This window comes from Narcine bancroftii, chromosome 6 (assembly GCF_036971445.1).
Source record: "Narcine bancroftii isolate sNarBan1 chromosome 6, sNarBan1.hap1, whole genome shotgun sequence".
In the NCBI taxonomy this organism is placed as follows: domain Eukaryota; kingdom Metazoa; phylum Chordata; class Chondrichthyes; order Torpediniformes; family Narcinidae; genus Narcine; species Narcine bancroftii.
Window position 1 is genome coordinate 132,980,845 of NC_091474.1, and position 16,601 is coordinate 132,997,445.

Below are 16,601 nucleotides of genomic sequence, written 5' to 3' on the forward strand. Positions count from 1 at the left end.
TTCATCCTCTAGGGTGTCTAGCCATCCTCCTCATCAGACAAGCCTGGTGGGGGATCCAGTTTAGTCGTGACCACCCGACCATGTGACAGGTCGTTATGGGTTACATGATACCAGCAGCGCTCAGACGAGTGACCTGAACAATTATCTCTGTAGGAAAAGGGAATGGTATTGAAGTTCACAGAATATAGTGCAGAGCTGCAGCATAACGTGTGGAAGCCATAGATGTGGCAGTTAATGAAATTTTGCAAAGCATACTCAACAGATTTTAATTTTTTTATATTTGGACATACAGCACAGTAACAGGCCATTTTGGCCCATGATCCTGTGCCATCCAATTACAATCAACTGACCTACACCTCTCATATGTTTTGAATGGTGGGAGGAATATGGTGCACCCAGAGGAAACCCATGCAGACACAGAGAGAATGTACAAACTTCTTACGGATAGCGCTGGATTAGAACCCGGTTCACTAGCACTGTAATAGCTTTGCGCTAACCTCTGCATGATCCATGCCACCCTTTCTTGATGAGAGAGTCTGCTTTAAACTTTCAAAACAAATAGAAAGAGAATACATCGAATATTTGATCCGTTGGGCAAGATTTGTGGAGGGAGAAATGAAGTAAGGTTGCTGTCTTTCATGTAGATATTCAATACAGAACAATTCTGAATGACACAAGATCTAGCTTGTATCCATTTATCAAGAGCATTCAAAAGAATGTTCTGCAACAAGTTATAAAGGACAACCAAGTATGCTATAAAGGCAGCATCTGTGGCTCACCGAGAGATGGAGAAAGAGCAGATTGGCTTTAGACCATAGTCCAGATTCACAGGTTGCAACATGCTGCATGAAGGACCACATGTCGAGGCACGTGATATGGTTGGTTTGCAAAAATGCTATGTCTGAGTGACAGCATTTAATTCAGAAGAACTGATTTGAGTCTTTCATGACTGTCCAATATGGTTTCAATATACAATTTTAAAACATGAAACAATAAATAAATTAATGGTTTTCACTTGGTCACAAACTTTAGATGAAACATAAGCAAGTTTTGGTTGTAAATACAATATAGCAGCAATTAGAGTGAAGATAAGTATCTCCATATGAGGCACAATGTGCACCTCAATTAATGATTTTTACCTAATAGTTTTTTTTAATGTAAACGTCCATAAGCCATTCACTAGAAACTAATCAACTGATCGTAATGGGATTTAGATATGGAAGAGAAGCGAGCTTTTCTGGTGACCACAACAATCAAAATTCAGAGGAATCAGAATCTCTCCTACTCGCCTCCTACTCCAGCATGGTAAATAAACATTCAATAGGTCTCTCCAAAATAATAAATGGTTAGCTCGGAACAAGTGAAGACACCAATTTGAAATGGTGTAGATAAAATAATAGGAAGAGATTTGCTGAAGGCAGTGGAAGAAATCTATGTGCATTAATCAGAATTGTGTGGGCTTTTCCTTCAAAATAAATATGTAAAGGTAAATCATGTTGGAAAAAGAATGACAGTTTCCGAATCTCATTGATCACTACTATGACACCATTATCCCTGCTGACTTGTCGTAACAAATGAGCAAATGTGCAAAGCAGTATTATCTATCCAGTTGCTTGTCATTTTGGGTCTGTTATCATGCAGAAATAGAGAAAATCTGGCAACTTCTATTAAAATGCATTGGACATGCACGAGAGAGGTCCATATCTCCATTTTGTAGGTGTATAACTCTCATCTCAGTGCCATCTCACTCTGTAATATAATCGTTTGTGAAGTGGCAATTGGTGCTTTTCAAGATTATATTGCACTGAAGCAGAACTGCATTTGAGCAGTGACCCTGGTTCTGCAAATTGAACCATCAAAGTCCAGTACTTCATGGATGTTTGTCTTGACTCCTAACCTTGTAAATACTGGCAACACCCATCACACTGGAGATTCCTACTGCAAAGCATAAATCCTTGTTCCATGGAGCTTAAGCCATCCCTATTATGCTAATTGCAGTGAACTGGAATTCACTGTCTATGTATTGCTCCTCCCTTAGCTCCACCCTCATCTATCCCAATATAAACCCTGGTTTTCCAGCCTTACCTCAGATTCACCTGAGGACTAATGTATCTACGGCCATTGATTATAAGTTATTAAAAGCATGTTTATATTCCTCACTTGTCTCTGAGTGCAATTTTAATACCTTAACTTTCAAGCAGGATAGAAGCCCTGTTGAAGCCAGTGTTATGAGCCCAAAGGACCCCAAAACCCAGCAGCAATAGACATTCACCAAGACAGGTAGTTACTTCAACAAAAGTTGTTTTTAATTATCTTTAAACACGAAAACAGAATCAAACCTTAACTTATCCCTTTTAACTTGACTAACCCAACTTAACCCCCTTCTAATTCTAAGTGCACATGTATGTAAAGTGTGTGTAAATTTAAGAAAAGTTCTTTGGTTCACAGTTCAATCTCACTTCTCGTTCTTCCAAGTTCTCTGGTTGCAGCCAATTCTTATACTGTGCACAGAATTTAACATGGATAAAGTTCACCAGGCTTTGGTGCTTGAAAGGTAAATGTTTATCACTCAGGAAGGTTCTTTTAGGTTTGCAGAGAGAGATTTGTTGTTCCAAAATTTCCACAACTGAGGTACCACCATTAGTCACCTCGATGTCTTGCTGATGAAACTTGCCCCATCAGGGTTCTCCAAATGATAACCTCTTACTTTCAAGCTACACAGAGTTCCTTTCTGTTCCCCTTATTCCAAGAGAAACATCAGATAGAAAGCACTTCCAGCCATCTGCCACTCTGGAGCTTCTGTTTCAGTTCCAACCAACTTCTCCTGCTTGTTTCAGCTGTGATTTCAGTCTCTCTCTCTCTCTCTCTCTCTCTCTCTCTCTCTCATCCTCCAAATACATCTACAAATATTACATCACACCAAACATGCTCCAGGTTGACTTTCTGTCCCCAGAGACCCCTGAGGAATTCACCTACTGGCTGGAATACTTCCAATCCTACCTGACAGCCACACAAGACGTCTTCAACTCCGAGAGTCTCTGGAGATCTGCACTTCTTTCTTGAGTCAGCCCCAAGGGGTTTGCTGTAATCAGGGATTGTGCTACCTACAAGTCAACCATAGAAGGTTTGAAGGCCTGCTATGAGGCCTCAGAATGCCATGCTAGCAAGGCACCAGCTCTCACAATGTCGGCAATGTCCTGGTGAGTTGCTGGATGATTACATCCTTGAACTATGGGCCCTGACTAGAAAATGCCACTACAAAGCGACCACTGCCTGGATGAGAGAGGAGGAACAAATCCAGGACATTCTTGTAGCAAGAGTGAACTTTAGGTACGTGAGGCAGTAACTGCGAGAGTTGGGGAAGAAAGACTTGGCCTGCAACTTGAAGCTGGCAAAAGCACTCAAACAGGCCTAACTGGGAGCTGACAACCTCACAGGCGCAAGTGGCACCTTTTCAGAGGACCAGGTCATTGGGGCCCCGGTGACCCCTGCAGCCCCAGCGCCGACCGCTGCAACCATGCACGACCAGGGATGTTACTTCTGTGGACAGGCATAGCACCCCTGCGCCCGATGCCCTGCAAAGATGCTGTGTGCTCAGGATCAAGTAAGCAAAGGCACTGGGTGAAGGTCTCCAGGGCTAAAGGGAACCCAAAGAGGGCGACCGTGTGTGTGACCCCCAAATTGGTGTTCGACCCGTGCCAGCCTCAGCCTCTCTGTGCTGCTCGCCACCAGCATCTTTCTGCGTCTTGTGGCGAGACCCGCCATTGGAAGTAAAGCATCATAGGAAGCAATGGTGGCCATCTTGCTGCACCTTGTGGATGACGCCATCTTGTCTGCCCGTGGGAAAAGAGGAGAGAGTTGACTTCAGCATGAGGTGTGATAGGGATTCTAGAGCACTGGCATCGGTCATCTTGGATCAGGCAATACCTCACCAATTGAATAATTCGACAATGGAACTGAGGGTAAACAGACATTTGACTGATTGCTTGGTAGACACTGGGTCCATTGGGAGCTTTATAAACTCTGTGACTGCTCTGCGGTACAACTTAAAAGTGTACCCAATGGACTATCATATTTTCCTAGCATCGCACTCACACTCTACGATGATCCAGGGGTATTGTATAGTACATCTAACTGTAAAAGGGGAGGAATTTTGTCAGTTCCGATTGTATGTTCTCCGATGGATTTGTGTGCTTCTGTGTTGCTGGGCCTGGACTTCCTGTGTAACCTTAAAAGCGTGACCATGGAGAACTCTGGCCCACTTCCTCTAATCATGCTGCGGAACAGAGGCTCGCAAAAACCAGACGTCACATGCGGTCTCTCCACCATAAATATGGATTTCCCCCCCCCCAAACTGTTTCTGAACCTGACTTCCTATTGCAAACCAATAACCACAAAGAGCAGGCGATAGAGTGCAGGGGATTGGGATTTCATTACAGCCGAGACACAGTGGCTGCTCAAAGAAAATATAATTGAGCCTAGCAACAGCCCATGGAGAGCCCAGGTGGTAGTCGTGAAAGGAGAAGAAATGCCCAGGCTAGTGACTGACTATAGCCAAACAATTAATTGTTCTGATCCCAAAATGGGGTGCTTGTTTTCGGCAGTAGACACGAGGGGATGTAGACTCTGGTGAAGCAGTGGACTTGCACAGGGCACCAATAACTGGGAGAATATCTCTCATATTGAGAAAGAGAAGCAGAGGAGATGACTCTATGAATGGTGAGCATGGTGGCAGACCAGTGAGGGGCTCTGTGGCTGACGTCCACACATAGGTGGCGAGTTGCTGGCAATTTGCAAGTGGGGAACCCACTCAGGCTGTGGGCTGCTGGCCACTTGAGGTGAAAGGACTCACACTAGGCTATGTACTGCTGGAGAGTGACTCATGAGAACCAGGTATTGCAAGCAAGATTCAAGAGGATGCTGAGGGCAATGGGTCCTGAAGGGCCCTGGACACTGAAGGCCTCCTTATTTTGTCAGAAGTTTGGATCTGGGCTGAGATTGCTGATGGTTTGAACTGAACTGGAGTTTTGTGTGGATGCAAAAGCCATGGGGGAGATGGAGACAAATCCACAGACACTCATTGACTCTGAGGGACTCCCTTTCATCTTTCAGCTACTCCCATCTGGAAAGGGATACAAAAGTATCAGAGAGAGTACTACCAGGCTGAGAAACACCTTTTTCCCAAGAGCATTGAGACTGCTTTAATGCCTATGAACTGCTCATACAAGCCCTCTACTAGTTAGTTAACACTAATATTTATTTATTTTAATATCTGTATCTATGTACCATGCAAATATATAATTTGTCTATTTGTGTTATGCCTGTCTATGTTTGTAGTGTTTTGCACTGAGGATGGGAGAACACTGTTTTGTAGGGTTGTACTTGTACAATTGGATGATAAATAAACTTGAACTTGAATTAAACTTGTCCACCAAAATGTATAGATTTTGTGATCTTTTTAATGAAAGACTATATTATCTAAATAAGCTCTGCCAAATGACAGTCCTACAAACTTTCACATTTAGGGTTATGGGCAGGGAGCAGGTAGGTGGAACTACTAGAGTTTCACTTAAATCAGTGCAGACAAGAAGGGCCGAGATGCCCTGTTTCCGTACTGTAATTGTTATATGGTTATATGGTTACGCATTGTGAAAAGCTGGAAAAAAGTACTGGGTTGTTAGACATCATTAGGGTACAGGTTTACGCTGGACATTTACTATTCTTGCATTTTATTCTTGACAGAATATTTGCCTTTTCATGATCTCATGACATCCCAGAGCACTTCAAAACCAAGGACAAACCAAGGTGAGGTATACACGGTAAATGGTAGGGTACTGAGAAGGGCGATAAAACAGTGGGATATGAGAATACAGATACATCATTCCCAAAAAGTGGCGTCACAGGTAAATAGGGTTGTAAAAAGCTTTTGACATATTGGCCTTTATCAATCAAAGTATTGAGTGTAGGAGTTGGGATCCTATGGTAAAGTTTTATAAGACATTGGTGAGGCCAATTTGGAGTATTGTGAGCAGTTTTGGTCACCTAACTACAGGAATGATATCAATAAGATAGAAACAGAGCAGAGAAGATTTACTAGGATGTTGTCTGGACTTTAGGAACTGAGTTACAGGGAAAGGTTAAACAAGTTAGGACTTTATTCCTGGAGCATAGAAAAATGAGGGAGATTTGACAGAGGTATGTCAAATTACTAGAATCAGAATCAGAATTTACTGTCATGAACAAGTCATGAAATTTATTTTTTTTTTATAACAGCAGCATTATAGTGCAAGCATTCATATTATGAACCATCTGACAAAAATAATATGTAAAATAAAAGTTGTAGTGTATGAAAAGAAAGGCAATGTATTTGGTTCATTGGTTATTCAGCAATTTGATGGCTGTGGGGAAGAAGCTGTCCTGTGCCATTCAGTGCTCATCTTTAGGCTCCTGTAGAGTGAAGAGGGCATGGCCTGGGTGGTAGGGTCTTTGAGGACAGAGGTTGCTTTTTTAAGAAGCTGCCTCATGTAGATGCCCCCAATGGAGTGAAGTCTGTTGTCTGTGATGTCACAGGCGAGTTAACAACCCTCTGAAGTTTTTCATTTTCCTCAGATTTGGCACTTCCATTCCGGACAGTGATGCAACCAGCCACTATGTTTTCCATCGTACACCTGTAGAAGTTTTCAACAGTCTTCAGTGACATACCGAATTATAACGGATCTATACAGAGTGAATGTAGATAGCCTTTTTCCTACTGAGGGTGGGTGAGATACAAACCAGAGGACATGAGTTAAGGGTAAAAGGGGAGAAGTTTAGAGGAACATTTCTTCACACACAGAGAATGGTGGGAGTATAGAAGGAGCTGCCAGCTGAACTGGTGAATGTTGGTTCAATTTTAACATAGAAAATATTTGGGCTGGTACATGGATTCGAGGGGTATGGAGGGATATGGTCTGGATGTAAGCCAGAAGGACGAGGCAGAATAATAATTTGGCACACACTGGAAGTGCTGAAGGGATTGTTTCTGTATTCTAATGTTCTGTGGTTCTATGGTTCTAAACCATGGATATTGTGGAACAAATTAAAAATTCTTGAAATAGAGATATGGATAACAAACAGTAGTTGGGGAATGTGAGTCACTGGTCAGATGGAAAAGAAACCAATGACCAGACGTCTGAGCTCAGTGCCCCTTTACCATAAGGGTGTCTGATAATACCTCTAATTAAAAAAAAATGACGTGGACACGAGGTTAAGCATAGATGCAGACAGGAGGTGCTGTCCCACAATATTGTTGAAGAGGTTTGTGCCCATGTCCTGCAGGCTTAAGTGATATCATCACACTGCGGCCCATTTAGAAAAATGTGTCAGTTCCAGAGACATCCTGGCTGTGTTTCTATCTGTTTGGCCCTTAATGGGTAGCTTTCCAAGAATATTAGACTCTGACTGTAGATGTTGACTGTGTATGGAAGGAGGTATTTGAACGTTTTGTTTTTAAGATTGTTTAAGAAAAGTATGGAATGGTGCTTCAACATTTTACAGTGAATATCTGAGGAAGGAACTTCAATCATAACTTAAAAGTGGGCTGACATATTGAGATGATAGGTGGCACAGCCAAATCATTTTTCTTTGCCCCTTGAACTGTGAAGGAGTGCTCAGTTTTCATCATTGAGCCTATGCAGATAATTCAGTCCATTAGAAATTCAGGATTATTAAATGTTAAAAATGAAAGACATTGGAGAACTTTGATGCTGAATGGCTTCTTCGTTAGATTTTATGGGAGGACAAGTAATTGTAATTGATTTTTTCCCTTTCATTCTCTTTCTTCTTCACATTTCTCAATCTCACAAGCAACTTTCTAGCCCCTACTCCCACCACCATATTTGTAACATTGCTGTTCTGCGCAAAGAATAGTGAAAAGCATCCAAAAAATTCTCATATTGTGTCTCCATCTTACTACTCTACTGCAGTCTTTTCAAGGTATGCCCACAATGAAGATTATGTTCTCCTCTCTTCAACAGGCATTGCATGAGACTCTCTCTCACTGCTCCCCCCCCCCACCCCTCTGAGGTTTCAACCCTTCTCCTGTCTCTCCACCTGCAACAAAGTAATAGGTATGCAGGCATCTACATATTTCTAAGATATATGAAAATGATCAACAAGGCTGATTGGGCTTATTATTTTTCCTAGAAAAGCCACAAACCCAACATGACATGAGCCTCATGCCAAAGCACACATGTCTATCACACTAACATTTTGGAAATTTAAAAACACGCAGACTCCTTCAAATACTGCATGGCGATGTGAGGAAAAAAGATTCACCATGAATGGTTAGTTCTTATTGTGCAAAACCTTTCACTCACCTGTGTTTTGGAATCAGTGGCCAGGCAGCAGAAGATTTTAAGTATTCTCCTTGAGAACATTTTGATGCAGCCGTGGGTAGAAGCACAATGTCAATCCTGGATTCCGTTAAATCATCAGTAAAATTCTCCTGCGAAGTAAAACACTGGATTGTCAGTGCAAGCTCAGGAGCAAAATCCTGAGTACTTCCCTTTTAGAGGAGCAGACAAAATGCCAATTAGTAATCCCATCAAATGGCCTAATCAAACATGAAAGCGAATCAGATGCATGAATTAGTTTAGCAATGGGAATTTACATGCCCCCAACACATGTATTCAGTGTATTTTATGAGTATTGTGTCACCTTTCCATTCTGCATTCCCAGTTGATGTTGTATACCATAATCATGATCAACTAATGGTACTAAGATAGCATCTTTGCTTCATTGGCATATTATGCTTTCCTTGAATATTTCTTCTACTATCTCCCAGTTTAACAACAGTGCAACATATTCATGTATGTCCATTTCATTTCACTTCCCAATCCCAACTAATCAAACCATTTCTTCTTGAAAAGCATGAGATTTTTCAGAACTCTTCTGTAGAAGAAACAGCTGTGTTGCTCAGAGTTATGCAGAATATTTTTAAGCTGAAGGTGACTTGATGGAGGCTGAAAATCAGTAAATTTCAATTAGATGGAGAAACACAAAAACAGCAGAAGCTGCATTCATGAGCAAACAATTAACTCTGGGAGGAACCGAGCAGGTCAGACAGCATTCGTGGGTAGAAATGGTCAGTCGCTGTTCCGGGTCAGGAGCCTTCATCACAACTCAATAAAGTCTAAATAAAATCTTGATGAAGGCTCCTGACCCAAAACAGTGACTGACCATTTCTACCCATGAATGCTATTGGTCTGCTCAGTTCCTCCAGCAATTGTGTCCTCTGTGTCTTCTGCAATTAGATGAAGACTTGTTTGTATTTCGCACTGTTATGATTATAGCTTTTTCCTAAAGTGTTTTACAACCAATTAAACATTTACTTAATTTACTATACATACTGTTACAGTTGAGAACGCATTCACCAACAGCATGCTCCCACTAAAGCAAAATTATTTTATTGAGATTACTGCTTTTTCTCAGATTGTTCAAGGAGTGAATATTGGCCAAGATGGCTACCTTAATTTAAAAAAAAATGTCCCATTTAATTGCAGGCTCAAACAGTAACAGATTTTATCAGGTCCAAAAGTATTTGCACATATGTCAACATACGTTTGTAGATATTGATAGGTATATATATATATATATATATATATATATATGATAAGAGCCACCTGATCATTGTACAGAATTGGTGGAGAGAACAAAACTTCTATTCCTGAGACACATGTGAGACAGCAGATGCTGGAACAGATTCCATACTTGTGTTTCTTTCCAGGTAAGACTAAATTAAATTTAAGATCTATTCATTTTTTTAAAAATCAATAAAGATAGTTTCAATAGTTGATTAGAAGTAGCCCAGTACGCGTACAGTCAGCAGAGAAATACAGGCAGGTTGTGCACAATAGGCGACAATCTTCGGAAGAAGTGTGAGCACAGGTCCTCCTGCCCCATTGAGTCATATCTGTATTAGAAGATGACCTTAGAGGATTCCAAGGTAAAAAGTGAGGTTGATGTCTCTTTATCTCTTGGAGTTCCTCCTTGATATCCAAGCCCATTGATCGAACAGGAGTAGTTTCTGATGCTTTAATGAATTTCTCTCTGACTTTTTTTAATGAACCCCTCTTGATCATGTGGAATCTTTTGATGTTTGTTTAATTGCTTACCCCCATTGCATAGAGGAATCAATGTTGGAATTCACATTTCCCAAGCCTGTGTAAACCCCTTTACTTTCCTATTTTTTTCTGGGGACAGCAGGTTGACATTCAGGTTCTATAACCCCTTGCCTATTTGCTAGGCTTCCAGGGAGTAACAATACACCAGCAAGGGATAGTACTAAGATAATAACTCTGCCATGATGCTGGTGGATCTGACCAAGAGTCTGTTTGGGACACAGAGAGGAAGTCTATCAGGGACCAGACTGAACGGTCTGGCCTTGTCCAGATATATGCACCAGCGTTGCTGAGGACATTGCATAATTTGGCATTTTTAATCATTTCAATCAAGACTCTGGAGGTGGCATCAGTTTGCTGTTGGCTCTGTTGTTGAAGTAAACCACTCAAAATGACCAAATGGGATGTTAGCAGCATCATGGTGCGTGCTTGTGCCTTCCAGTTCCAAGGACACAAGTATGATCCTCAAATTAAGTTCTGACTGTGTTGAATATGCATGTCACAAACCAGTCCTCACTGAAGGGTCAGCAGTGGAAAGGGTAAAGAACTTCAAATTCCTGAGTGTCAACATCTCTGAAGATCTATCCTGGGGCCTTCATGTCAATGCAATCATGAAGAAGGCTCGTCAGCAGCTATACTTCATGAGAAATTTGAGAAGATTTGGTATGTACAGATGCACCACAGAGAGCATACTGTATGGCTGCATCACTGTATGGGATGGCAAATGCACAGGACAGGAAAAGTCTACAGAGAGTTGTGAATTCAGCCAGCGCCATCATGGGCATTACTCTTCATATCCCTAAAGACATCGACAAGAGGTGGTGTCTCAAGAAAGCAGCCTTTACCATCAAGACCCTCACCACCTGGCCATGTCATCTTCTCACTGTTATCATCAGAGAGGAAGTACAGGAGCCTGAAGATGAACACCCAATGGTACAAAACCAGCTTCTTCCCCTCCACTATCAGATTTCTGAATGGATAATAAACCAGGCACAACTTCAATTTTCTCTTTTTGCACTCATTTATTTCTTTTTTTAAATAGCGTATCTTGAAATGTAATTTCGAGCACTTTTTGCAGATGTAATGCACAATAACGCTGTTGCAGAGCAACAATTTTCGTGACACATATTTGTGACAATAAATGCTGAGTCTGATTCTCCCTATGAACCTGTGAGTTTCCACTGGGTGTTCTGTTCTCCTCTCACATTCTGTAGACATACTGGTGATTAATTCCTTGCAGTCGCATACCTTTAAATGGAGGTAAGTGCCCAACAAATCCAAAGAGAGAGGATAGGCATATGAGAAAATAAATATGCTCAAGTAATAAGATTAGGACTGATTGGATTGTTCTGTGGACAGGATAAGCCAAATGCCCTCCTTCTGTGTGAAAATCAATGACTAAGCCAGGGCATAGATATTGATGAGCTGAAGCGTATCTCCCTTCAACTCTGTACCCCTTCACCTTAAATGCATGTCCTTGAATATGTGACATTTTTACCCTACTTAAAAGATTGTGACTGTCTACTGTCTCTATGCCTCTCACAATTTTATAAACTTCTCTCAGGTGACCCCTCTTCCTCAGATGCTCCTAAGAAAGCAACCCAAGTTTGTCCAGGTTCTCCATATTGCTCATGTCCTCCAATCCTGACAACATTCTGGTAATCTCTTTTGTAACTTTCCAAAGATTCCACATTTTTTCTGTAATGGGACTACCAGAATTGTACCCAATACTCCAAGTGTAATTTAACCAAAGTTTAATATTGTTGCAATATACCTCATGGTGTCTTTACCAACCTATCTATTTACATAGCCCCCAGATCTCTCTGCACATCAGAGTTATGCCATTAAATGTATATATCCCGCTGTATTATTTGTTATCCTAGCCTGCAGCTGACGTGGACATTACCCCTCCATAAATCTTCGTCCGCGAAGCCAAGCCAAAGAAGAAGATTTGTTATCCTTAACACTGTCCACAGCTCAATCTCAGTGTCATCTGAAAACTTACCAACCCACCAACCTACTTTTCCATATGTTATCTAGGGAAATCACAGAGGGAGCCCTAAAACTGATCCCTGAAGAACACCACTTTGTAAATCTGTTCTACCCGATTTTCTACCACCACCTCTGCAAATATAATCCTTTAAGTAAATATCCAGTTCCGTCCACTGCTTTTTTTCATGTAATTTATTCATAGTTTAAACAATTTCTCCTATCTTGCCTTTGGTGTTTTTGACAATTAGTTTTCAAACTTTCCTCTGGTTATTGGCCATTCTGACACTGGAAACAGTTCCACCTTATTTAATGATTTACTCGATTAATTGCTAATCATTGATAACAGAAATCACCCCAACAGTCACTGACAGTTTTTCGAATGCCTCATCCCCTTGTTCAATTTGCTCTCAACGCAGCCACGAAAGAGCAAGCTCCTGTGGATCAATAAAGGTTTACATAGTCCCTGATCAAAAACCCAAGATCGACTTCTACAACAGCAAATAAGCCTACCCCACTGCCTGAGAGAATAGAAAGTCACACCAAAGGCACACAGTGTCAGGCTGGAAAATCATTAAGAACTGGCAGTGCACTCAATGTCAGCCAAAAACCCAGAAACAAAGGGCCAAATGGCCTCCTTCTGATCTGTATAATCTGTGAAGTCCACATAATTTAATTCAGTCAAGTTGAAATAGTTGTTGTATAAAGAACAAGCAATGTCATTTAACCGATAATAAGTCGTGTGATTACAAAAGACATTCAGTGAACCAGAGAAGTTGCTGATTTGTGGAGACACCTGACATCCAGCTTCAAAGCAGAAATAAAGGCAATGCATCACAGAGAATGATTGAATTCAGTGGAAAAACTATCGGTGTAGAGGGATTTCATACTTTTATTAACCTCATGTAAAATCTACTGGAGATGAGAAAAGTGTGTTCAGTGACACAGTTGAGATGGAAAAGCATGTTCAATGACACTGTTATATTGCTAATTAACTGAAAGTACTGTAGGTTGCGTGATCTTTAACACTGAGTGAAGCCACATTGTGTTAAAAGATTTATAGCTACAACTGTAGTAACAACTCATGTGCATCAAAAGTTCTGGCAAATAGTCACAAACAACTCAGCTCCAATTACAGAAACAAGTCAGGAACTATTGGGATGATGACTGTTATTAGCAATTAGGAATTGGTGGGGAGGGGGGGTGGGTGGGAAAGTAAATAAGGTGGACCTATTTCTAGTGGTAGAAGGACAATAAACAAAGGAATTGCCAAACACACCAAAGGCTAGAGAAGGAAAATTACTTACACGATGAATAATTGTGACCTTATAAAACTGCTTGATAAAGATGGAAGAAGCAGATCTAATGCTTTTGAAAAAGGAACTAGTTTTTACTTCAAGGGAAAAATTTGCAGAGCTAATAGTGGATGGAGAAGTAAAGAGACAGGTTGGAGAGCAGTTTCACAGTGTTGAATCACTTCCTTCTGTGCTGTATCATTCAATGAATTGCTGCAAACAATATACAGTGAAAGAGCTGTGTGAGAGACATCTCTCTGGTCCAGTGGTTGTCAACCTTTTTCTTTTCACTCACATACCACTTTAGGTAATCCCTATGCCAAGTGATTAGTAAGGGATTGCTTAAGGTGGTATGTGAGTGGGAAGGGAAGGTTGGGAATCACTGCTCTAGACCTAATTGTTACTGAAATATTTTGTTTGAGAAAAATTGTCATTGGCCCATTACCTTTGGAGTTATGAAACCATCCTCATAATGAGTCAATTATGTACGATTAAAACAGTGGTTTTCAAACATTTTTCTTTCCACACATATACCCCCTTAAGCAATCCCTTATTAATCACAGAGCACATAGGGAACATTTAAAGTGGTATGTGAGTCAAACAAAAAAGGTTGAGAACCACTGTGAGTCTGTCGTTTTCAACTCTAGTAAAATGAGATGCAAAGGACTTAAATTTGTGAGCTCCTGAAAGCACACCTGTAGTTTCAGTTGTGCAATGTGCTGCTATTGAGTACTCTACAGGGACCATGCAAGAGGCTGTGCACCAATTTGGAGCTGCTTGAGCTCTTTGATGATTTCAACATTTAGATAATGCCACCAGAACAGTTCATTGGCTGGGCACATTGTCAAAGGATGAATATCTTGGCTGGCTAACATCAGCTGCAGCAAACTCGAACAACTTAAAGCCAAAATTCACCTCAAAGGGGAGAAGCACTGAGAGATGGAAGTACCACCAGAGATGATTTGAATTCAGATAGAAATGAGAGCATCTGCTCTAATGTGAAAGTGATGTGAAAAAAGAAAGTCTGCAGACACTGTGGTTGTAGTTAATACACAAAAGTGCTGGGGAAGCTCAGCAGGTCCCACAGCATCCACTGGGGGCAAAGATGTAGAACCAACATTTCGGGGCTGACCCCTTCGGGAATGCATGAACAAAGAGCAGGCAGGCACCTGAATTAAAAGGCCAGAGGAGGAGGGAAGAAAGGGCAAGGGGAGGAGCACAAGCCAACAGCAAAGAGGCCATAGGTGGACATTGATCGGAGGGCAGGAGAGAGAAGTTGAGAATTAATCAGGGAGGAACATAGCTCTGTGAATGCAGAGCTAGAGGAAAACAGACAGAGGAATAGGGAAAGGGAGAGACGGGAAGCAGGGGGCGGGACGGGGGGGTAGGGAAGCCACCCAACAAACCATCTGGTGATAGGGTATCCAAATGGAATGTGAGCTATTGTTCCTCCAATTTATGGGAGGTCTCCATGTGGCACTGCATGAAACAAAGAACAGACACATTGGCAGGGGACTGGGGTGGGGAATTGAAATTGGGTAGTCACTGGGAAGCCGCTGCTATTGCAGTGAACAGAGTGAAGGTGCTCAACAAAGCCATCTCCCAGACTGCATCCAGTTTCTCCAATGTGGAGGAGACCACAGCAAGAGCCACGGATACAGTTGAAGACCCCTGCAGAATCACAAGTAAAGCATTGCTTCACTTGGAAGGACTGTTTGGGGCCCTAAATGGTGGTGAGAGAAGAGGTATGGATGCAAGTGGAGCACTGCCTGCAGTTTGAAGGGGATGAATGGTGGGAAGGGATGAATGGACGAGGGAGCAGTCCCTGTGGAAAGAGGGGAGGAGAGGGAAAGATGGATCTGGTGGTGGGATTACATTGTAGGTGACAGAAATTATGGACGATGATAATATTGGATGTCGAGCCCTGCGGGGCAGCAGGCAGGGAATCACGTCCTTGTTGTGTTTGGAGGCAGAAAGGTCCAGGGTAGATGTGCAGAAAATGGAGGACATGTGGGTGAGAGTCGAGCTGATGTGTGCAGAGGGGAAGGTGCATTTTTAGAAGAAGGAGATCATTTCTGATTTCCTCACATGGAAGACCTGATCTTGGAAGCAGACGAGACAGAGACAGAGTAAATCCAAGAATCCTGACAGAGGTGTAGTCTAGGCAACTGTGCAAATTGATGGGTTTGTAGAGAATATCTATTGAAAGTTTGTCTTCGAGATGGAAACAGAGAGGTCAAAGAAAGCTAGACTGTTGACAGAGATGGATGAATTGAATATGATGTCAAAGTTAGTCGCAAAATTAGTCACATTGACAAATTCATAATGGGTACATGAGGCAGCACCAATGTAGTCATCAATGCAACGGAGGAAGAATTGAGGTGTCTTGACTGTGTCAGCTTATTGCATGGATTGCTGCACAGAGCCAACAAAAGGACAAGCATAGCTGAGACCCATGCAATACCTATGGCTGTCCATTTGACTTGGAGAATGTGGGATGAGTTAAAGGAGAAATTATTGATGGTGAGGGCAGATTCTGTCAGCCTGAAGATGGTAGTAATGGAGAGGGACTGGTTGGTTCTGTATTTGAAGAAGAAACCTTTGTGATGAGACCTTTGCTATGGGGGATGGAGCTGTATCCCAATGTACATGCTCAAGATGAGGTGATTGAGTTCAGGGAACTGGAAGTTGTTGAAGTGATGGAGGCACATGAGGTTCCGTGGATGTTGATGGCTAGCGATTGGAACGGGAGGATAAAATGGGGTCGAGTTTGATAGGGCAGGAACACGGAGAAAAATGGGTCTGCCAGGACAATTGGATTTGTGGATTTTGGCTGGAAGTTAGAAACAGGCAGTGTGGGGTTGGGAAACAAGAAGATTGGAGGCTGTGGAAGTAAGATGACTGGATGTACTAAGGTCAGAGATGGTGCATAAGATGATGGCTTAATGTGTTTTGGTGGGGTTCTGTTCAAGAGGTGAGTAACTGGAGGTGTCCAAGAGCTGTTGACTGGCTTCAGCAAAGTACAGTTCAGTGTGCTAGACCACAATAGCACCACTCTTGCCTGCAGGTTTGATAGTGAGGTAAGGATTAGTGTGGAGAGTGTTCAGAAGGTATGGCATTACAATAAGTGAGAGGAACGTTGACATCAAGACAGTTG